Here is a 21,214-nt window from a genome sequence, read left to right on the forward strand (position 1 = left end):
AAAAAAAAAAAAAAAAAAAAAAAAAAAAAAAAAAAAAAAAAAAAAAAGAAAAATACCCAAAAAACCACAAAAAACAAAACACATTGAACTTGGTTTAAAAACACTATATGTAGAATTTACCGTTTTTTTATTCCTTATTGGATTGGTCTAATATTTTCTTTTCTATGGCTTTGTCAGGTTTTGGTATCAAAATTTTATTAGCTCATAATGGACTGGGGTGCTTTTTTTCTTTTTCTATGCTTTGCAACCATTTGAATAGAGGTTATTTGTCTATGAAGATTTGGTAAGTCTTACCAATCAAAACTTTGAACTTTTTTGCATATTTATTTAGAAATAAGAATTTAAATTATTTAAAGATCTTAAATACATTCATATCATTTTTGAATTAATACAATTTTAAAATTTATTAAAAAGTATTTGAGCTCTGTAATTTTGCTGTTTTTCAAGTTTTAAAAATACTGAGCTTTATATTACTTTAAAATTTTGCACATAAAGTAAAATTTTCTTGATATGTTTATCATACATTTAAATATACTTTGGCCGGGTGCAATGGCTCATGCCTATAATTCCAGCATTTTGGGAGGCTGAGGCAGGCAGATCACCTGAGGTCAGGAGTTCGAGACCAGCCTTACCAACATGGAGAACCCCTGTCTCTACTAAAAATACAAAATTAGCTGGGCATGGTGGCACACACCTGTAATGCCAGCTATTCGGGAGGCTGAGGCAGGAGAATCACTTGAACCCAGGAGGCAGAGTTTGTGGTGAGCCGAGATTGTGCCATTGCAGCCTGGGCAACAAGAATGAAACTCCATCTTAACTAAACAAATAAATAAATGTACTTCAATTAAAATCATACAAAATGTAACTATACTGTCTTGCTAAATTACACTACAGAGAGCACCACTGTCTTGCTAAATTACACTACAGTAATTGCATGAGTTTATATCTATATTGCAAATATCATTATTTTAAAAAAACTTTGTTAACAAAGGAAAATGTAAAATCATATATTATTTCAATTTTCATCTTTTTTGAATTAAAAATTAATTTATTGAAGAAAGTGTTTCAGCCAAGTTTTTTAATGTTCATAGTATTCTGAGATTTAAAAAGTTCTACTAAAACTGTAATTATAATCTCCATATTCATAGCCTTGTTTCTTTTCTCTTTTTTCATTGTCAATTTTACCAGAAATTTATCTATTTTACTATTGTTCTATAGAACTAGGTTTTTGTTTTGTTGACCCTTTCTATGATTTCTTTGTATCCAGATCCATTTTTAGCTTTGTAGTTGTATATATAACACCTATAAATTTTTTTCCTGTTCCTTTTCTGTCTTCACTCTGTTTTAGATCTAAGCCTTTTTTACTTTGGATGAGGGAGCCTACAGAGAAAGGATTTGCTAGCCTTGACCTACTTCCGATATTACCCAGATTATTCATGCAGATGTATGTGATAAGAAAAAGGTGTACACAGAGTTACTCTGTTTGGGGTTTTCATTGCAGCCTAGTCCTTGCAGGAGGCTGCTGCACACAAACCCAAATTCTCTCCATTTTTGGAGTCTCCTTGTGCCACCTGTATTCTAAAGAGTGTTATTATTATTATTTTTTTACTAAATTGGGATGCCCCACCCACTTTTGCCGCTGGCCTTTTAAAATAGAAAGGTTTCCTAAGGAGAATGCTTTTTTTTTTTTTTTTTTTTTTTCCCCCTAGCCAAGGGGAAAAACACTGGAGAGGCACAAATACCCCAGTTCAAGGAGGAAGAAAACTACGCCTGGAGGCATCTGCAAAACTTTCCCGAAAAGGCTGAGTTCTCTCAGGGTATTGTTTCAACAAAATACAGTCTTTGAATCAGTCTCTACCTTAATAGACTGGAGGGAAAGTTTCCAACAGATCGTTTTGCTGATAGTTTTGATTACTCTCTAATAGAAAATTTCAAAAGCTTTTTGCCAGAGGGAAGTAAACAGAGGGAGGAAGAGAGAACTCTTCCATGAGTGTGCCATGACTGGGGAACGCTTTTGAGCAAATAATAGTGCCAAAGGCAGTGACAGCCAATTTTTCCACCCTAAATGCTTCTTAAATTATAGTCCTTGGATCACTAGCTTATATCAATAGTCTGACAAGGTCTATGGTGTCCTTCCAGATATTAATGTAAAACCCAAACTTGAAATATCCATCACAGTGTTTCATTTTGCTGAACTTTTTCTTTTTTTTGAGACAGAGTCTTGTTCTGTTGCCCAGGCTGGAGTGCAATGGTGCAATCTTGGCTCACTGCAATCTCTGCCTCCCAAGTTCAAGAGATTCTCATGCCTCAGCCTCCTGATAGTTGGGACTACAGGCATGCGCCACTATACCGGCTAATTTTTGTATTTTCAGTAGAGACAGACATGTTGGCCAGGCTGATCTCAAACTCTTGGCCTCAAGTGATCTGCCCACCTTGGCCTCCCAAGATGCTGGGATTACAGGCGGGAGCCACTATGCCTGGCTTCATTTTGCTGAATATATATATATATATTTAAAAATGTAAAAACTTTTTAAAGAGACAGGGTCCAGCTCTGTTGCCCAGGCTGGAGTGCAGTGGCACAATCACAGCTCACTGCAGCTTCGGACTCCTGGGCTCAAGTGCTCCTCTCACCTCAGCCTCCCAAAGTGCTGGGATTATAAGCACGAGCCACTGTGGCTAAGTATATTTTTTGTCATGTTTGACAGCTCCAGGTGTCTTTTGGTTCTTCGCCTCTGCTGAAGTCATTCGAAGAAACAAATCTAAAGAAATCCTGCTTGGCAGAGGGTAGGAGAGAAAGGTTAGGACAGAAAGCATCAGGATGACTCTTCAAGAAAGGGAATGTCTGAATGACAAGAGGACTACAGACAGGAGAAAACATTCAAGAAAATTTATCAAGGTGTTCTTTGTTGCTGTTGAAACCTCATCATTAATGTTAGTGTCTTCAGAAGCCCACTCAAATATATTATTTTATTTTGATAGAAGACAACTTGGAACCATATAAAAGACTGCTCTGATACTACTATTCCATTTTACAGATGAGAAAAGTTGCTCATTTGGAACATAATGAGCTAGGTTTTATGGATTAATCTAGAAGATGAACTGAATTCTGTATTGTATTTCATTTTCTCTGTCCTTTTCCACTGGATGTACATACTACATTTAATTTTAAAGTTATCGATCTAAAGCTGGCTGCAGAAGCTGTCTCATTCAGACAGGTCCACGCTTGTCAGGAAGACAGGTCTGTCCAGGCAGACCTTTTAGTTTGTTTTGTATTTCATTTCAGGCCACACCAGGGCAAATAAAGAGGAAATGAAGTGTTTTATAGCAAATAACTTACTTTTGAATACACATGTCTTGTACGGACAGGCCTCCCAATTTGATGTTAGAAGGGGCCACAGAGTAGTTAAAATAGTTAATATGTAGTCAAAACAGAAGCAACTGTGTTCCTTAAGAAGGTAAGAGAAAAAAATCAACATATTAAAAATATTCAAGTTGAGTGGTAAGAAACTCCTTTTACTTTACCTTTGATTTATGGGGAAAGGCTAAACATGGAAATAATTAATTTTAAAATGTTCTTTATATTAGACAGAGAAGCATTAGTGTTAAGAAATCTGACAGTAAGTAGAGTGTATAGGAAGAAAGAGACAGGAAAATTAGCTAATAAGTGATTTTTCTGAATTGAGTACAGCTATGGTTAAAAATACATGGAAACCTCTTTCGAGTATATTTTTTTCTTACCAATATATACTTTTTATGATACTTAGATTTTATAGTGAACATTTGCCTATTCATCCCAATATAATATTTCTTATAGTTTAGTATCAACCCCTATCATTATCTGTGAGATAAGGGAGTGGTCTCTATTCACGGGTATACGTATTTATACACATTTCTCCATGCTGTACACAAACATAGTAGCATTGTGCATGAACATATTAGCACTGTGCATGTACTAAAATTTCAATTTTTTCACATAGTAAATTGTTATAAAACAAATCATATATTGGTAGGAAAGGTATAGAAAGCAAAGTTATTTAAAGTGGATTTTTTAAAAAGATTCGATTTTTTTTTTTTTAAGAGTAGAACCATTGTTTTAAAAAGGAAACAGCTTTAGATAGTAAATTATTTACAGCCATGGCTCAGCCCTGAGCATCCTGCGAAAACCACACGAGCTTGGTCAAGGTTCTAAGCAGTCACCGGTGGGAGATGGTCATGGTCCCGTCACAGCATAACTCACTTGAGGCTTGAAAAGCTTCCGTCCAACTGCGGTTTGCAGTGACCTTTCTCTTTTGCAAAGCCCACGGTTACCGGGTGGCCACCACCAACATAGCCCTGCCTTGCTGTTCTGCGTTTCTCTCAATGAGATCAGTTCTGCTGAGTTCCCATGCCTTACTGCTGTCGTGCTGTGTCCTCTGTGCCATTTCAAGGCGAGGGCTTATGAAACTTTTACTCACACGCTGCTATTTTTGATATGCGGTGGCCTTAGCTGTGCAGCGAGAGGTTGATAATTCTGATTACTCCGGAAATTCTGGGAAGCCAGAAGTGGGAGATGGGTGTGGTGAGGTGGCGTGGCTAGGGAGACCCCATCGAGTGGGTGTTGTTGTAAGACCTGGGCGAATCCCTGTGGCTGCCACTCTCCTGAGTATGAGCCCTGGGCCTTATTCCCGCGCCGCTCCCACCTACACCTCCAGGTGTGCAGTCCCCGCCCTTAATTACTCTCACTAAAATTGATAGTTTACACTTGCAAAGCTACACTGAGAAAGCGGAAGAGAAATGTATAATCATTGCTATGGAGAACTAGGGGAGCAGACACACTTGCTTTGGTTTACAGATCCAGTGAAGTGAAAAATCAGAACTAGAAACGTATGCACCTTTCTAGCAGCAAAGCCGTCTCTGCGTTCTTCTCAGCCTCCAGTGTAGGGCGGCGCTGGGAGAAACTTCGCGCCTTCTGGAAAGTTTAGAAAATGAACCACGAAAGAGAGGCCACATTTCGGGGGTTTGCGGGCCCCGCGATGTTTTCCAGAGCTTTTCGAGTGGCAAGAGGAGAGCAACAACGTGAAAATGCCCCATGCCCTGCCGGGTCGTCCACCGGAGTCCTGCCAGCTGTCCCGCGCTGGGGTGAGCCCAGGAGGGGCGGGGGTGGGACCCGAGCTGGCGGCCACGGGTCTCCCGCTGCGGGTCTGTCGGCTCGGGGGCGGGGCGGGGGAGGCTGCTGAGATAATGAATGGGAGGCTAAGGCCACCCTCTAGCCCCGGCCCTGCAGCCAGCGAGGGCTGTCGAGCCAATGAATGGAGGAAGGGGCGCAGAAGTCAGGGGCGCTGGGGGCGCCACACCAGGTAAGGGGTCCAGCTTGGGAGCCGGGAGGGCGGACTCTGGGGGTTCGGGAGTTGCTGACTTGTGCTACGTGGAGCAAGCAGAAAAGAAGGAAGGCGGAGGAAGAGAAGACGCTGGCGTCGGCGCTGCTCCTGCGGCCCTCCCTCTGCGCCCCCTCCTCCTGCCAGCGCGCCAAAGCCGGGCAGTAGGGGCCGACCCGCGGCTGACGCTCCCCGAGTGGCGACTCTGTCTGCAGCTCCGCCGCTGAGCTCGGGCCAGATCTGGGGCGGCCAGGGCCCGGTGCCGCGGAGCCCTCCCCGCCGCCCGGCCGAGCACGGGATCCCGGCGGGGTGGGCGCAGGGGGCGGCCTCGCTCTGGGCGACGGCCGAGGGGCGGGCGGAGGGACGGGCTCGGCTGGCGGCGGGGCGGGGGCCGCCGGGACTGGGCGCGCGGCCTGAAGCCAACCCGGGGGCGGCGGGAGCGGGACGCGCGGCGGCAGCAAGCGCAGGTAAAGGGGCCGGCGCGGCGTGTGGGGACGGCGCCCCCTGGGCGCGAAGCCAGAGGCCGCGGCGACGGCTCGTTCGCCACACGGCGCGCTGGTCTCACACTGTCCCGCCGCGGACGGGCTTTGTGGTTGGGGGCGCGCGTGCGGGTGCCAGAGAGAGTGTGAGTGCGCGCGCTGGGCCGCGGCGCGGGTGGGTGGCCGTGAGTGCTTGCAAGCCGGCCTGCAGGAGGCGAGGCTCCCCTGGCCTCCCGCACCCAGCGGCTGACCGATCCTCGGGAGGGAAGTTGCCGCAGCCGCCCGGGCCGCCGGCCCTCCTGTCCCGCGCCAGGTCAGTGCGCCCCGGGGCCCGCCCAAGTGACACGTAGGTGGCCTCCGGTTACCTGGGTCGGGGTGGGTGCGCGGGAGGGTTTACGAGGGGCCCTCGAAATTCTCCCAAAACCTCGTCCCGCTGGACGTGCACCTCCGAGGGTTCCCTGCGCCACTGGGGCTCCCACACCTCTTGTTTCCCACTGACGACTCGGTTGCCCCCTCACACCGGGCTGAGGACTTTTAACTAAGTTTCTGTCCAGCCGCCTAACAAACGTGCTTAGCAAGTAACTGGAGGTTGTAAGGCAAGGGAGGGACCTGGCTTTGAGTTGATGGTTTTGAAATCGACGGCTCCTTTGGCTTGCGTGGGACTGCTTTGTGGTGAATGGATTTAAAGTTTATTCTTGTTTTTGTTTGCTGCCATTTGGCCTTTGAAATGTTATGAGTGAAGGCATTCAGGACTTGCTGCTGCCTGCTGTCTGGGGCCTGAGGTTGTGGCTCTCCGCTTCTGCTCCCCTCTCTTCATTTTTGTTGAAATCTGTGGACTTTTTCATAAATGTGGGTGCTGACTTGTTTCAGCATCGTTGTGGACGCGTCGTTTCTTATGGGGTTAGATAGATATTGGTAAACATAAATATTGAAAACGTAAATAATGATCACAGCGAAATCCTCTATTCCTTCAGGCTCTAACAGTTTGTTTTTCACGTATTTGCATAAGTGTGTTTGCTCAGCTAAGCATAACTGGTAAGCCAGAGGTCTGTGATTCAGAGTCTGCAGTTCTGGTTAAGGGGAGACTGTGCAGTTGGAAAATGCGAAGTTTTTTAAGAAGTTATTCTCTTGCTGGATAGAAGAGTGAGTCCAAGGAAAAAGGGTGAATGTTAAAGGTATGGTTATTGAACCAAACTAAGTAGGATTAAAATACACAGGGAGGTAGAATGTCACCTAGTTGTTTCTGCCCTTGATTTCCATATCCCAGTAGGAGCGAGTATAATTGCCCCAATGCAAAATTATGAATAATAATCAGCATTGTAAGTATATTAAGGTTGCATTTTTTTCTTGATACTTGTCTAATTTGAGGATAAAAACACCAAGTGGCAAGAGAAGGAGGTAGCTTGATGCAGGAAGGCACGGGCGAGGAGCGAGGAGGGAAGGCTGGGTTGTCATCATCCGAGCCCGCAAGGCACACCACGTCCCCTAGCGGCGCGACCTCAGCCGGTCGGGTCAGCTCAGCTCCTGGTCTCCGTCTCCCCATCCGGAAAATGGAAGGGATTGGTGATCCTTGCTGTTCCTTCCAGCTTCCCAAATAGCTAGAAACTGGTGGGAGCTTATTTTATGTTAGAGCAGTAGGAAAAGGTAGAGGGGGAAGTGAGAGGTCCAGAGAGCCAGGAAGATGGAATAAAACCAGCAACAGAGGATGCCTGGAGGAGAAAAATCCTTAAGCTGGGAGCTCATTTCCTCTTTTTTTTTTTTCCTTTCTTTTCCTCAAGGGAATCAATAATACTTCCCCCCCTCAGATCAGTCTCTTGTTACCTTTATTATTTAAAGCTTGTGAGTTTGCTTAGCTAATGCACTAAGGTGAGGTCAAGGTGATTCTTGCAGTCTGACTTCTACTAGGCATCACTTGACCCACTTGCATCATTGTCTCTCAGGGGAACAGCTCCTGCTCAGGTCTGTGGGCACACAGCACTCTCCCTGTGAGTGATGGGAAAGAAATAACAGAGGTAAGAATGTAAGTGGCAGCCCTTTCGAAACTTCTATTTTTGTTTAAAGCTAATACTTTCCAGAAAGTAATTTGATTTTTTTGTTGTTGTTGTTTCAAATTATGCCATAGACTCTGCAAGGTTTTACTGAATCTATTCCATTAGTGACCTACTGGAACATTCAAAGAATAAAATTTTCACTTGCTCAGTGTTTTTGATACACAGTGACATTCAGTCTGAAGTAAGTGATATTTAGGGCCAAGAATAATTTCAAATGCTTAGTATGGAAAGTTGCAATCTGGGCAGAATACACTGTATCATTTTCACTGGGAAGCTCCAAGTATTCGGCAGATAACAGAACTTTTAGAATTTAGTTTGAGGTCAAGATTTTAATGTCTGTGCTTGATGTGTGGCCTATCTTCCTTTTCTTTTATGTTTTGGTATCAATATGCCTACACCCTTGAGGAACGTTATTTATTTTAAAAGCCGAACTGTGATGTAATAAAAACTTAAACATAAGCTCTTGGTTTAAAGTCCAATAGTCTTCTCTGGCCTTAAGTCAGCATTGTACTACTGTTTGGTTTCTTATTTTTACATGTCATGTTACCCTCTTATTTAAATATCCTTGGCCAGGTGTGGTGGCTTATGCCTATAATCCCAACACTTTGGGAGGCTGAGGCAGGAGGATCACATGAAGCCAGGAGTTTGAGACCAGCCTGGGCAACATAGTGAGACTCTGTCTCTACAAAAAAATAAATACATTAGCTGGGTATTGTGGCATGTGCTTGTAGTCTCAGCTACTTGGGAGGCAGAGGAGGGAGGATGGCTTCAGCCCAGGATTCAAGGCTGCAGTGAGCTGTGATCGTGCCATTGGACTACAGCCTGGGTGACAGAGAGAGACTGTCTCTTAAAAAAAAAAACTTAGAGAAAACTATTATAGATGTCTTAGAAAGTTGAGAGAAAAGGAGGCGATTTTATTTCAGCAAACAGTTACTGAATTCCTTCCATGTGGTAGATGCAAGGCTGGTGAAAAGGAAGCTCCAGAAAGAACTGCAATGCAGGGGGGAAAGATGCAGCGAGCCTCAAGGTTTATATTGAATATGTATGTGCAGTGTTGTGTAACTGGGTGGTAGCTGTAGGGTCCAAGAACTTTGGCATGCCAGGGAATGGAGAATTACGTTTTGATTCAGGGGACGACTTTATAAATGTGGCTTGAAGAATAACTTATCTTTTAAAAGACGAATGGTGGGGTAATGAAGACAAAGTGGCAGTGTGGGGTGATGAAGGCTGGAAAGTTACAAAGGGACAAATTGTGGGGGAGTTGTGCTACATGGGGATAGGGAGGCGAGGAGGAAGTATTACATAACCTCAAGATGCAGAAAGACACTGAATAACACATATTGGGGCAGAGTGAGGGGCAGAGATGATGGACGGAGGACTGGGCTTTTATTCCACTACAATCCGTGTAACTTATGGCTGCTAGGTTTTAAGACACTATTGCCAGTTTACTCAAATTATATAAAGGTTGTAGAATAAACTAATAAGTGGTTTCTTCCTCCCCACTCCCCGCAAATTGATAGTGCTTTGTACTTTTGAGAAATTTAATTTAGTAAAAATTAATGATGCTATTGTGTTACAGCTGGACCTTGTGGAGCCTTTTGAACATGTGGGATTGAAGGCATTCTGCAAGCACAGAGCTGTCCAAGAAAACATTTTTTTCCCCCTCTCTCTTTTTTGTTTAGGGAAGGGCTTGCTGGTTAATGCTAATTTAAACATGACTCTTATGGCAACTGGCATTCTTGACCCTGTTTATGTTATACATGGTATTTAACCACAGTGGTTGGGTATTTGTAGCACAGAAGAAAAAGAATTATTATTAGTTTGAAACTGGCATTAATGCCTCTGTAAATGGTAGGGCAAGGCAGTAGAGGGAAGGGGAGAGAGGGGGAAACCAAGTAGCACCCTGGGTACTGCAGTGAGAGATGATATAATGATGAGAATTCTTTAAGTTTAACTTCCAGTAGAATTAACTTGCTTTCTATATATTTTAAATCCCTAGCGCTAAAGCATTTAACTCATTATCTTCACTCTGTGGGATCCATTTGGGAGAAGTATTCAGGAGCTCTGTAGGTTCACATGTGCTCCCCAGTACCTCTGTGTCACAGGAGGATATACGTCGGTTTTCAATTGCATGTCAGAGGTGGAACTGACTTGGATGTCTCTGAATTGCTCTTGAATCTGGAGATGCTAGGGTACCCAGGAGACAGACAGGAAAGAGAAGAGGCTGAGCACAGTGACTAACGCCTATAATCCCAGCACTTTGGGAGACTGAGGCGGGTGGATCACCTGAGGTCAAGAGTTCGAGACCAGCCTGGCCAACATGGTGAAACCCTGTGTCTACTAAAAATACGAAAAATTAGCCAGGTGTGGTGCCGGGCATCTGTAATCCCAGCTACTCAGGAGGCTGAGGCAGGAGAATTGCTTGAACCCAGGAGACGGAGGTTGTAGTGAGCCAACATTGTGCCATTGCACTCCAGCCTGGGCAGACAGAGTGAGACTCCATCTCAAAAAACTAAAAAAAAAAAAGAAAAAGAAAAAGAAGCTGGCCGAATTTCTTTCAATTACCTTGTGAATTCAATTTGAATGAATGATCTTCCCAGAAGTTTGTTTTATCTTCTGCAAGGGAACTTGAGTTTGGCATGTTTAATAAATTAAGTTAATTAAGTTGGAGAAGCCCAAGGTTAGTACACTTCATTTTAGGACACACTTTTGGTGGGAGAAGTGGAGGAGTGGTGTGGCGGTGGTGATGATTTTATTTAAACTCCTTGGCATTTTTTAGCAGGTTAGTATGATTTCAAAGCAGTGTTGTTGTTGTATTATTAACTTGTGGAGCTGGGCCAAAGAAAATTGTCTTAATACTTGCATGTCCCTGTCATCTAATCAGTGCTATAGAAACTTTAACCCTGAAGTCCATGTAAAATTCTAATTATTTTTTTTTTCCAGAAATGAAAGAGAACTATTTTACTGCATTCATGGATTTAGGCTATAATTTATTTTATTTTTGTGTTACTGTTTAAAAAAAGTGATATAATGACAGGGCAGACCCTTCACTTTAGTCCAGTGCTAAAACAAACATGCAATAAGCTTGCATGAGGCAGGGCAAGCTGTGTTTGTTGCATTATGAAAATAAAGGAAAATGTTTTCAAAACCATCCTTTTTCTCTAAAAGCAAAAGACTTTGACTAATACCCAGCCATGGGTGGGATTTCCAACTGTTGGTTGAGGGAAATTTTGTTCATTATGGCCATTATGTGTGCTATGTTTTTCAGAGTTTAGGATTTGCTATGCTGAGATTGCTACTGTGAATCATTCCTTTATAGCCAGTTTCCCTGTGTTCATTACCTTGTGTGTCTAAACAATGCTCTAGATTAGACTTTATGTCAATCTGCTATACTAAATTTTCTTCGCCTATGTCTAGGTGTTCTCTTTGACCAACCTTTAACTGCCCTGGTCCTGAAATTCTGCCCTAATTGAAGGATATTCCTGGGTCTTTGGAGGGAGAAATGGTTCAGGGGCAGAGGCAGAGAAAACATGTTTTTATTATTATTTTTTATTTTTATTTTTTTTAAGCCCCCATCTCAGGAGCACTTAACTGACTGCCTACTACATACCAGACTTTGTGCTAGTTACTAGGGGTGAGTGTGAATAAGGCAGGAATCCCACCCTCCAGGAGGAGCTTACACATTATTAACAGATAATTACAATTCAGTGTAACAAGTTTTATGAGAGAGAGAACTTTGCGGAACACTAAGCGAAGCACTTGACCCTTAGCAGTGAGGTGGTGGAGGTCAGGGAATGCTCCTGGAAGGTTAGGATCTGGAAGGACCCTGGAAGATAAACCAAGCTTAGAAGAGGTGAAAAAGGGATCAAAAGGCTTTCTGTCTCCAGTTTTGCTACTCCTGGGTAGGTCAAAGTGCCTGTCTTTTTACATCTGGAAAATAAGAATAAGAACTGATATCTGGTTGGTAATTCTAGTTTTCATTTACTATGTGTTCCTTAATCCTTTATATTACTCTTCCATATTCAGTAGACATTTGTACCCACCCTATGCTGGGAATATAGCACTGCAGGAAACAAGATGTGGATGGACCCCTTCTGTCATGGAGCTTACCTTCTATCATATGACATTAGTAAGAGAAGTTCTTTTAAAATGCCTTCAAACTCATGCATATGTATCTTGTTACTCTTCCATTTTAAGAACATTTTCTGCAAGATAATCTCAATACTTTGAGGTGAGTTGGCCTTTCCCTCTTAGGGAAGGAGACCACAGAGCCTGGTAATCTCATTTTCATTTTATATGCTTGAAATATTTTGCTAGGATTTATCTGTTTTAAAGTCTAGAGATAGACATAGCTGTGTTTTATCTATAGCCCTCCCTTGCTTCCATCTCATTTTCTCTATTCTTACTTTTAACCCAACTTGTGTTTGAGATTCTTTGCTCAGTGTATAGTTTGCTTTCTAGAATAATTCAAATCTAGTGCCTGTGGAAAGTCAGACTTATTTTTTATTTATTTGAGATAGGGTCTTGGAGTGCAATGGCATAATCCTGGCTCACTGCAGCCTTGACCTCCTGGGCTCAAACTATTCTCCCACTACAGCCTTCCAAGTGGCTGGGACTGCAGGTGTGTGCCACTATGCCTGGTATTTTTTTCTTTTTCTTTTTCTTTTTTAAGAAATGGGCTCTCACTACATTACCCAGGCTAGTCTCAAACTCCTGGGCTCAAGGGATCCTCTCACCTTGGCCTCCCAAAGTGTTGGGATGACAGGTGTGAGCCACCGCATCTGGCTAATACTTATTTTGAAGTCACCCTATCATGGTGCTTTGCTTCACTAATGCATTTCACTTATGATCTTCAAGTTACTCAGGGATGTAAACACAATAGAAAGCATCCCAACCAAATCACTTTTTTGCAATGATTCAAACACTACAGATGTGTCTAAAGTAAACATAAAAATCTCTCTCTGCCACTTTAACCTTACACATCTGATATCAGTTTGTTCCACAGCCTTCCATAGTTGTCCTTTTGCTTATACAAACCTACAAAAATTAATACTTATGTATATTTATGTGTGTGTGGGATGAGTGTGGGTATGTTTATACATACTCATATATATGTTTGTGGGTGTATCTGTCTGTGCCTGCCTCCATTTTCTTTTGCTTTAGAGCGGCTATGCTTGAGGCTGCCATGAAGAGTGAGAAGTTTGAAGCTGGAAGAGCCTGCATGGGCCCTTCTTGAACTTGTGCAGCATGACATCACTCAAGAGTTCTTGTCAGAGTGATGATGAATGTCTGGCTATTGTAAACGGGAACAAGAAAACTATTTCCAGCTGTGCAACAACCAAGATGACAAAAAGCATTGCAGAGAATATTATTGCCACAAGGACCCTGCTTCATCTGGGTCTCAGACCACAGGAGGAAGGGCATTTTGGAGCACGCATTTGGCATCTGTGAAAGTTTTGTTAGGTAGAAAACAAGTCCTGGATGAAAGGCCTATCAGCCACTTCTGGAGCAGAGAAGATATAGGTAGAGTTATTCATTATAGGCAGGTTTCATTGCGGGAGTATTCAATGAGAACCCCCGCCTTGGAAGTCTGTAATCAGCAGATGATAAGGATGGTGTGTTCTTACTAAGAGAATAACACAAATGAAACAGAGTTGCCTTTTGTTAAGGGGATGCTTTGCCTTCTTGGACTACGATTGTGGGGAGAAGGATTATTGTCAAGTAAATGAGACATTCATTCTGTGCCCACTATTTATTGTAGTTCCACAGAGAACTACTTGCTTTACTTTCTGACTAGGCACAGAGAAGTAAAGGTTCAAATGCTAGGGCAAGATGACTGACTTTTCTAGATTCAGCACAATCTGTTCTCTGGTCACTTTGAGACGTTGTCAGTTTAGTTTTGTGCAACTGAGATCTTGGAGAACTTCTGTGTCCTCTATGTTCGGCTGAGGACACTAATTTTTTTTTTTTTTTTTTTTTTTTTTTTTTTTTGAAGCAGAGTCTCACTTTATTGCCCAGGCTGGGGTGCAATGGCATAATCTTCGCTCACTGCCTCCTGGGTTCAAGCAATTCTCTTGCCTCAGCCTTTCAAGTAGCTGGGACCACAGACGTGCGCCACCATGCCTGGCTAATTTTTTTTGTATTTTTTGGTAGAGATGGGGTTTCGCCGTGTTGGCCAGGCTGGTCTTGGACTCCCGGCCTCAAGTGAACCACCTGCCTTGGCCTCTCAAAGTGCTGGGTTTATAGGCGCAAGCCATCGTGCTTGGCCTGAGGACACTAAAGTCAAAAAAATTTAAGAAAGTATGGTCCTCACTCTTGAGCGGGTCATGAACCTGGAGTGACATGGACTCATCATTAAGATCAGGTAGGTGGTGATGAATGTGGTAAACCAAGGTTCAAACAAAGAGCTTTCTGCGTATCTGAGGATGGAGAGGGTAAGTCAGCCTTAGAGGGGAGAAATGACTTGCAGCAGAATGCCAGCCTCGATGGTCTGTGGAACTCATTCCATGAAGAAGAGTAATGAGGAAGACCCATTGAGTGACAGGCTTGGGGAGGAGTGCCTGGAATTGACGGTTTATGGCAGGAAGCGGTGGGACCAGGCTCAAAGGCTGTGGAGGTAGAAGGGTACTGGAGACTACCGAGGACAAAAAAGGGCATGTTGATGCCATTACCAGACAGGACATGAGAGTATGCTAATTGTTGCAGTGAGGCTTGTTAGTTTTAGACATGTCTAAGACCACGGAGGCAGAGATTTTCAGCTGGTAGCTGGCAATTTGAGTTTGAAGTTTAGCTGAGGAGTCAGTTGGCAGTATTCAGGAATAATGGCTAAATGTAGAAGTAAATGCCAGTGAAATGTGTGTGATAAGATGGAGAGAGAGCACTTTTAGAGTGAAAAGAGTGATATATTTTCACAAGGACAAGACTTATTTCAATTCTTTAGTTTATTTTTCTTTAGCAGGTTAAAGTAGTTTTATGGGTTATCAAGCATTTGTTGAATATTTACTATGGCTTCTCTTGATAGGTGGTCCTGGGAATATAGGAAGGAAATGGTGCAAATTTCAACAATATCCCATTGGGGTGAACAAAAAATCCCTGAAACAGCCCATTCCAGCTATTGTTATCTGGAAAAAACGTCTTACCATAATTAGGTAGTGATTTGAGGTCTGGGCGAAATTGCAGATATAGTTTTAATTTACTGTAGGACTAGTGGCAGTGAGTGTCATATTGCTGTCATATAAAAGATAAACCTTCCAGAAGAACTTTGGAAATTTCAGTAGCCTAAAGACCATGCTTTGAGAAACTCATAAAGGTTTGTCATAGAGGTTTTAAAAGCTGATCAAATAATTTTAAGCTTTAGTTGCCTACTAAAAAGTAGGATGCAGTACAAGTTTGTCCTTTACTTGGTTAAAAAAAGTCTTTTTCTAATTAAGAATTTATTTTCACTTTAGATAATTTTATTGGCATGCCTTCTTGCATGCAAGATAGAAAAAAGATAAGTTTATTCTTAGTTTTCCTTTTTCTAAGCCATTATGATTTTTAAAAATTATACTCATTTCAATTTGATAGGGAAAAACAGTACATGCTAATTTTAAAACATTTGGAATGTACAGGGGATTCATGTGTAATTCCACCACTTAAGATTGACTTTCTTGCTAGGCATGGTGGCTCACACTAGTAATCCCAGCACTTTGGGGAGGCGAAGGTGGGCAGATCACTTGAGGTCAGGAGTTGAAGACCAGCCTGGCCAACATGATAAAACCCTGTCTCTACTAAAAATACAAAAATTAGCTGGATGTGCTCTCTTGAACCCAGGAGGCGAAGGTTGCAGTGAGCTGAGTTTGTGCCACTGCACTCCAGCCTGGGTGACAGAGCGAGACTCTGCCTCAAAAAAAAAAAAAAAAAAAATTCTTATTCCATTTTGGGATGATTTCTTGTAGTTTTAAAAATATTTACTTTTACAGAATATTTAACAGCATTCTCCTTTGTATCATAAGTATATATACAGGCCATTAAAATCTTTCATTTTTAACTTCTAATGGCTACATATTAGTCACACTATTTAATGTGTGTGACTAATTAAATACACCTAATTATGTTTAGTCATTCCCTATCTCTGCTTGCTTCTTTTTGTTTTGTTTTGTTTTGTTTTGAGGACTTGTGCTTCTCCGCCCATATTTCAGTGTTGATGTACCCAGAGTTGTATCCTTACTCTGAATGATCTGTGTTTTTGAGCTTGTCCACACAGTGGACTGTGGTTTCCTGGTCTGTGTCCTTCTGCCTAGGATGTTCTTTCCTACGTATCCATATGCCTGCTTTCATTATTTTCATGTCTTAACTCAAAGGTCAACTCCATACTGAGGCCTTCTATCACTACATTTAAAATTGTGTGACCTTTCCTGTCTACCCAGCTTGCCTGATATTTTCTTCTCCATTGCACTTTCCTTTTGACTTCTTAGATGAGGACAAGACTTAAAAAAAAATTCTGTTTTTATTTTCTGCTGTTTACCCAAAATATTTTTCTTGTTTTGTTTCTTAAAGACCATGTTTTGCTCTGTCACCCAGGCTGGAGTTCAGTTGCTCAATCATTAGCTCACTGTGGCCTCAAACTCCTGGGCTCAAGCCATCCTCCTGCTTCAGCTTCCTGAGTAGCTGGGACTACAAGCACATGCCACCATATTTGGTTATTTATTTATTTATTTTTTGGGTAGAGACAGGGTCTTGCTTTATTACTCAGGTTAGTCCCCAACTCTCACCTTGACTTCTCAAACTGTTGGGATTGCAGGCATGAATGCCACACCTGGTCTGTTGATGTAGGGTGGAGAGTTCTGAAATTGAGGCAGTATTTAATAGCCTACCAACCACAAAAAAGCCCAGGACCAGATGGATTCACAACTGAATTCCACTAGAGATACAAAGAGGAGCTGAGACCATTCTTTCTGAAACTATTCCAAATGATAGAAAAAGAGGGACTCTTCCCTAGCTCGTTTTATGAGGCCAGCATCATCCTGATGCTAAAACCTGGCAGAGACACAACAAAAAAAGAAAATTTCAGGCCAATATCCCTGATGAACATTGATGTGAAAATCCTCAATAAAATACTGGCAAACTGAATCCAGCAGCACATTAAAAAGCTTATCCACCACAATCAAGTTGGCTTCATCTCTGGGATGCAACGCTGGTTCAACATATACAAATCAATAAATGTAATCCATTGCATAAACAGAACCAATGACAAAAACCACATGATTATCTCAATAGATGCAGAAAAGGCCTTCGATAAAATTCAACACCCCTTCATGCTAAAAACACTCAATAAACTAGGTATTGATGGAACATATCTCAAGGTAATAAGAGCTATTTATGACAAACCCACAGCCAATATCATACTGAATGGGCAAAAGCTGGAAGCATTCCCTTTGAAAACTGGCACAAGACAAGCATGCCCTCTTTCACCACTCCTATTCGACATAAGTATTGGAAGTTCTGGCCAGGGCAATCAGGCAAGAGAAAAAAAAGGGTATTCATACAGGAAGAGACGAAGTCAAATTGTGTTTGTTTGCAGATGACATGATTGTATTTTTAGAAAACCCTGTAGTCTCAACCCCAAATCTCCTTAAGCTGATAAGCAACTTCAGCAAAGCCTCAGCATACAAAATCAATGTGCAAAAATCACAAGCATTCCTATACACCAATATAGGTGAACAGAGAGCCGAATAATGAATGAATTCCCATTCACAATTGCTACAAGAGAATAAAATACTTAGGAATACAACTTACAAGGGATGTGAAGGACTTCTTCAAGGACAACTACAAGCCAGTGCTCAAGGAAACAAGAGAGGACACAGACAAATGGAAAAACATTCCATGCTCATGGATAGGAAGAATCAATATCATGAAAATGGCCATACTGCCCAAAGTAATTTATAGATTCAGTGCTATTGCTATCAAGCCACCATTGACGTTCTTCACAGAATTAGAAAAAACTACTTCAAATTTCATGTGGAGCTAAAAAAGGAGCCTGTGTAGCCAAGACAGTCCTAAGCAAAAAGAACAAAGCTGGAGGCATCATGCTACCTGACTTCGAACTATACTACAAGGCTATTACTGGTATGAAAACAGATATATTGACCTATGGAACAGAACAGAGGCCTCAGAAATAACATGACACATCTACTACCATCTGATCTTTGACAAACCTGACAAAAACAAGCAATGGGGAAAGGATTTCCTGTTTAATAAATGGTGTTGGGAAAACTGGCTAGCCATATGTAGAAAAGTGAAACTGGACCCCTTCCTTACACCTTATACAAAGATTAAGATAGATTAAAGATTTAAACGTAGAACTTAAACCATAAAAACCCTAAATGAAAACCCAGGCAATACCATTCAGGACACAGGCATATGTGTGCCACCAAAAGCAATTGCAACCAAAGTCAAAATTGGCAAGTGGGATCTAATTAAGCTAAAGAGCTTCTGCACAGCAAAAGAAACTATCATCAGAGTGAACAGGCAACCTACAGAGTGGGGAAAAATTTTTGCAATCTATTCATCTGACAAAAGGCTAATATCCAGAATCTACAAGGAACTTAAACAAATTTACAAGAAAAAAAGAACTCCATCAAAACGTGGGTGAAGGTTATGAACAGACACTTTTCCAATAGAAGACATTTATGCAGCCAATAAACATATGAAAAAAAGCTCATCATCACTGGTCATTAGAGAAATACAAATCAAAACCACAATGAGATATCATCTCATACCAGTTAGAATGGCGATCATTAAAAAGTCAGGAATCAACAGATGCTGGAGAGGATGTGGAGAAATAGGATCACTTTTATACTGTTGGTGGGACTGTAAATTAGTTCAACCATTGTGGAAGACAGTGTGGTGATTCCTCAAGGATTCAGAACCAGAAATACCATTTGACCCAGCAATCCCATTCCTGGGTATATACTCAAAGGATTATAAATCATTATATTTATAAAGACACATGCACACGTATGTTTACTGCAGCACTATTTACAATAGCAAAGACTTGAAACCAACTCACATGTCCATCAATGATAGACTGGATAAAGAAAATGTGGCACATATACACCATGGAATACTATGCAATCATAAAAAAGGATGAGTTCATGCCCTTTGTGGGGACATGGATGAAACTGGAAACGATCATTCTCAGCAAACTAACACAAGAACAGAAAACCTAACCCTGCATGTTCTCACTCATAAGTGGGAGTTGAACAATGAGAACATATGGGCACAGAGAGGGGAACATCACACACTGGGGCCTGTCGGGGTGGGGGACAAGGGGAGGGATAACATTAGGAGAAATACCTAATGTAGATATGAGTTTATGGGTGCAGCAAACCACCATGGCACATTTATACCTGTGTAACCTGCACGTTCTGTACATGTATTCCAGAACTTAAAGTGTGTGTGTACACACACATGCACACACACATACACGCATATATAAAAGATGCCCAGCACACTGAATATTAGCTGCCATTTTCATTATCTTCATTGGTAAGTTGAATCATATGAGATTGCTGGCATTTGCTCTTGACCTACATAATGGCAGTTTTCTGTGATTCAGTCTAATATTACTGGCTCTTCAGATTTATCTGGCCAGTTGCATCTTCCACATTTCCTGAGTTCAACTCAGGACTTTTTTCTACATTTGTTAGATAATCTATCTTGTTGAAGTTCAAAAGGTATGGTATACATTGTGCATATGGTCCAAGAACATGCTTCTTACCCATTTTTTATACTATGTAGTTAGTGGAAATAATGCCTTGACTTTGGCTTCTTTTTCCTTGTATATTTTTAGTGCTATTGCTAATTTTTGTCTTTGTGTGCACCGTCTTGAGCATTTTAATGGGAAATTGGGATGAGTTTTATTGGGCCATTTAGTTCAGTGACTTTCGAACTTTTTAATCATGACCCATAGTTAGAAATGTTCATATATGTATATGAATGAGACATTAGTTGTATATAGTTTACTACACATAGTAAACGCTGATATTTTCTTTTCTATTTTTTCCTATGATAATTTGTTCGTTTTCATTTTTAAAAGTACTGGTTACAACTCATACATTTTGAAAACACTGATCTGGTCATAAACTGCAGTTTGAAAGACACGATCTAGTATGTTGCTGTGCTGTCTAAAATCAGGTTCATTCATTTTTCAACATCCATTTGTTAGGTACATTAGCGGTTATCTTGGTAGTAGCTGGGAATAGAGTGATGAGTAAAGCAGTCGTTATCACTGGAGGCATGATGCATAGAGTCTAGTGGGATGGAGCACATGAACCAAATAAAATCATCCAGATGTATATATACTGTGCATGATCAATTCTATGGGAGAAAAGAGCAAAAGCGATTAAGTGGGGGAACCTCATCTGACTTTGGGGGTGATGCAGGATTTCCCTGGGGAAGCGACATTTGGTCAGGTCTGCAGAATGAGAATGGGTTAACTCTGTGAAGGACTGAGCAGGGGTGTGTGTGTGGGATTGTAGAGTCATGGAAGAAATAGTAACAGATGCAAAATAGAAAACTGGAAGGGAAAGACAGGTGGAAGGCAATCTTCTTTGTTTGATGAGTTGGCATTTTTTGTGATACTTAGTGGGTCTTCCTGTTTGTGTGGTTTTTTTTTTTTTTTTCTTACTTGACAAAAGTCAAATAGGAATGTCAAGGATTTTTTTTGGGGAGATGGGTATTAGTGTTTGTTGAAGTAGTTTTGTACTAAAGCAATATCATATATTGGTAAATAGCAGGGTTTTTTGAAGGCTTGCTCTGTATGAGGAGCTGTACAAAGTTGTGTATGATCTGTAGGAGAAGTAGATTTGGTTGGATTAAAAAATACTTTTGTATAGTATAATTACCAATTTTGTAACTATGCATAATTTGTAAGAAATTATAACACTGAAGTTAAGTTTTGGTAAGTGAAGATCGGATGGTTGGGTGAGTATTTCATTGCTTGTTGATTTTGAATATAATGATAGGAATTATTGCTGTGCTAGGATTTTTATTTTTTTAACTTGGTAGGATTTTAGTGTTCATTTCCCCCATCCTCTTTTAAAACTACATGAAGAGTTTAAAAGAAAGCTTTTAAATTAGAAATTCATAAAGTAAGTTGGAGACCACATGAGATGGGAGACCATGATTCAAGTGCCAGTTCTTCCACTGCTGCGCATGGTACCTTTGACCTTTGATACCCAACCTTTGAGGCCCTGGGGTCCTTGTCTTAAAATGGAGGACTTGAAATCAGTTTTCAAGAATCATTCTCCTAGTCCTATTATTAATATTAAGTGCCTTTATGCTTTCT

At 41.4% G+C, this 21,214-nt stretch overlaps 1 protein-coding gene across 6 annotated transcripts in view; it reads left to right on the forward strand.

Moving 5' to 3' along the window:
• The first annotated feature begins 4,985 nt into the window (after nucleotides 1–4,985).
• LPAR1 (lysophosphatidic acid receptor 1) overlaps nucleotides 4,986–21,214 on the forward strand; it is a 175,374-nt gene continuing 159,145 nt past the window's right edge. For 2 of the 6 annotated variants that reach the window (XM_023202000.3, XM_023202037.3), the window contains exon 1: nucleotides 5,900–6,146. The gene's annotated coding sequence lies outside the window, so the exon portion shown is untranslated. Of the gene's footprint in view, nucleotides 5,119–5,247; nucleotides 5,337–5,517; nucleotides 5,822–5,899; nucleotides 6,147–21,214 lie in introns of those variants that run through there. The other 4 variants (XM_023202010.3, XM_023202017.3, XM_023202021.3 and 1 more) reach the window with 4 other exon arrangements.

This window comes from Piliocolobus tephrosceles, chromosome 14 (genome assembly GCF_002776525.5).
Source record: "Piliocolobus tephrosceles isolate RC106 chromosome 14, ASM277652v3, whole genome shotgun sequence".
NCBI classification, from domain to species: Eukaryota; Metazoa; Chordata; class Mammalia; order Primates; family Cercopithecidae; genus Piliocolobus; species Piliocolobus tephrosceles.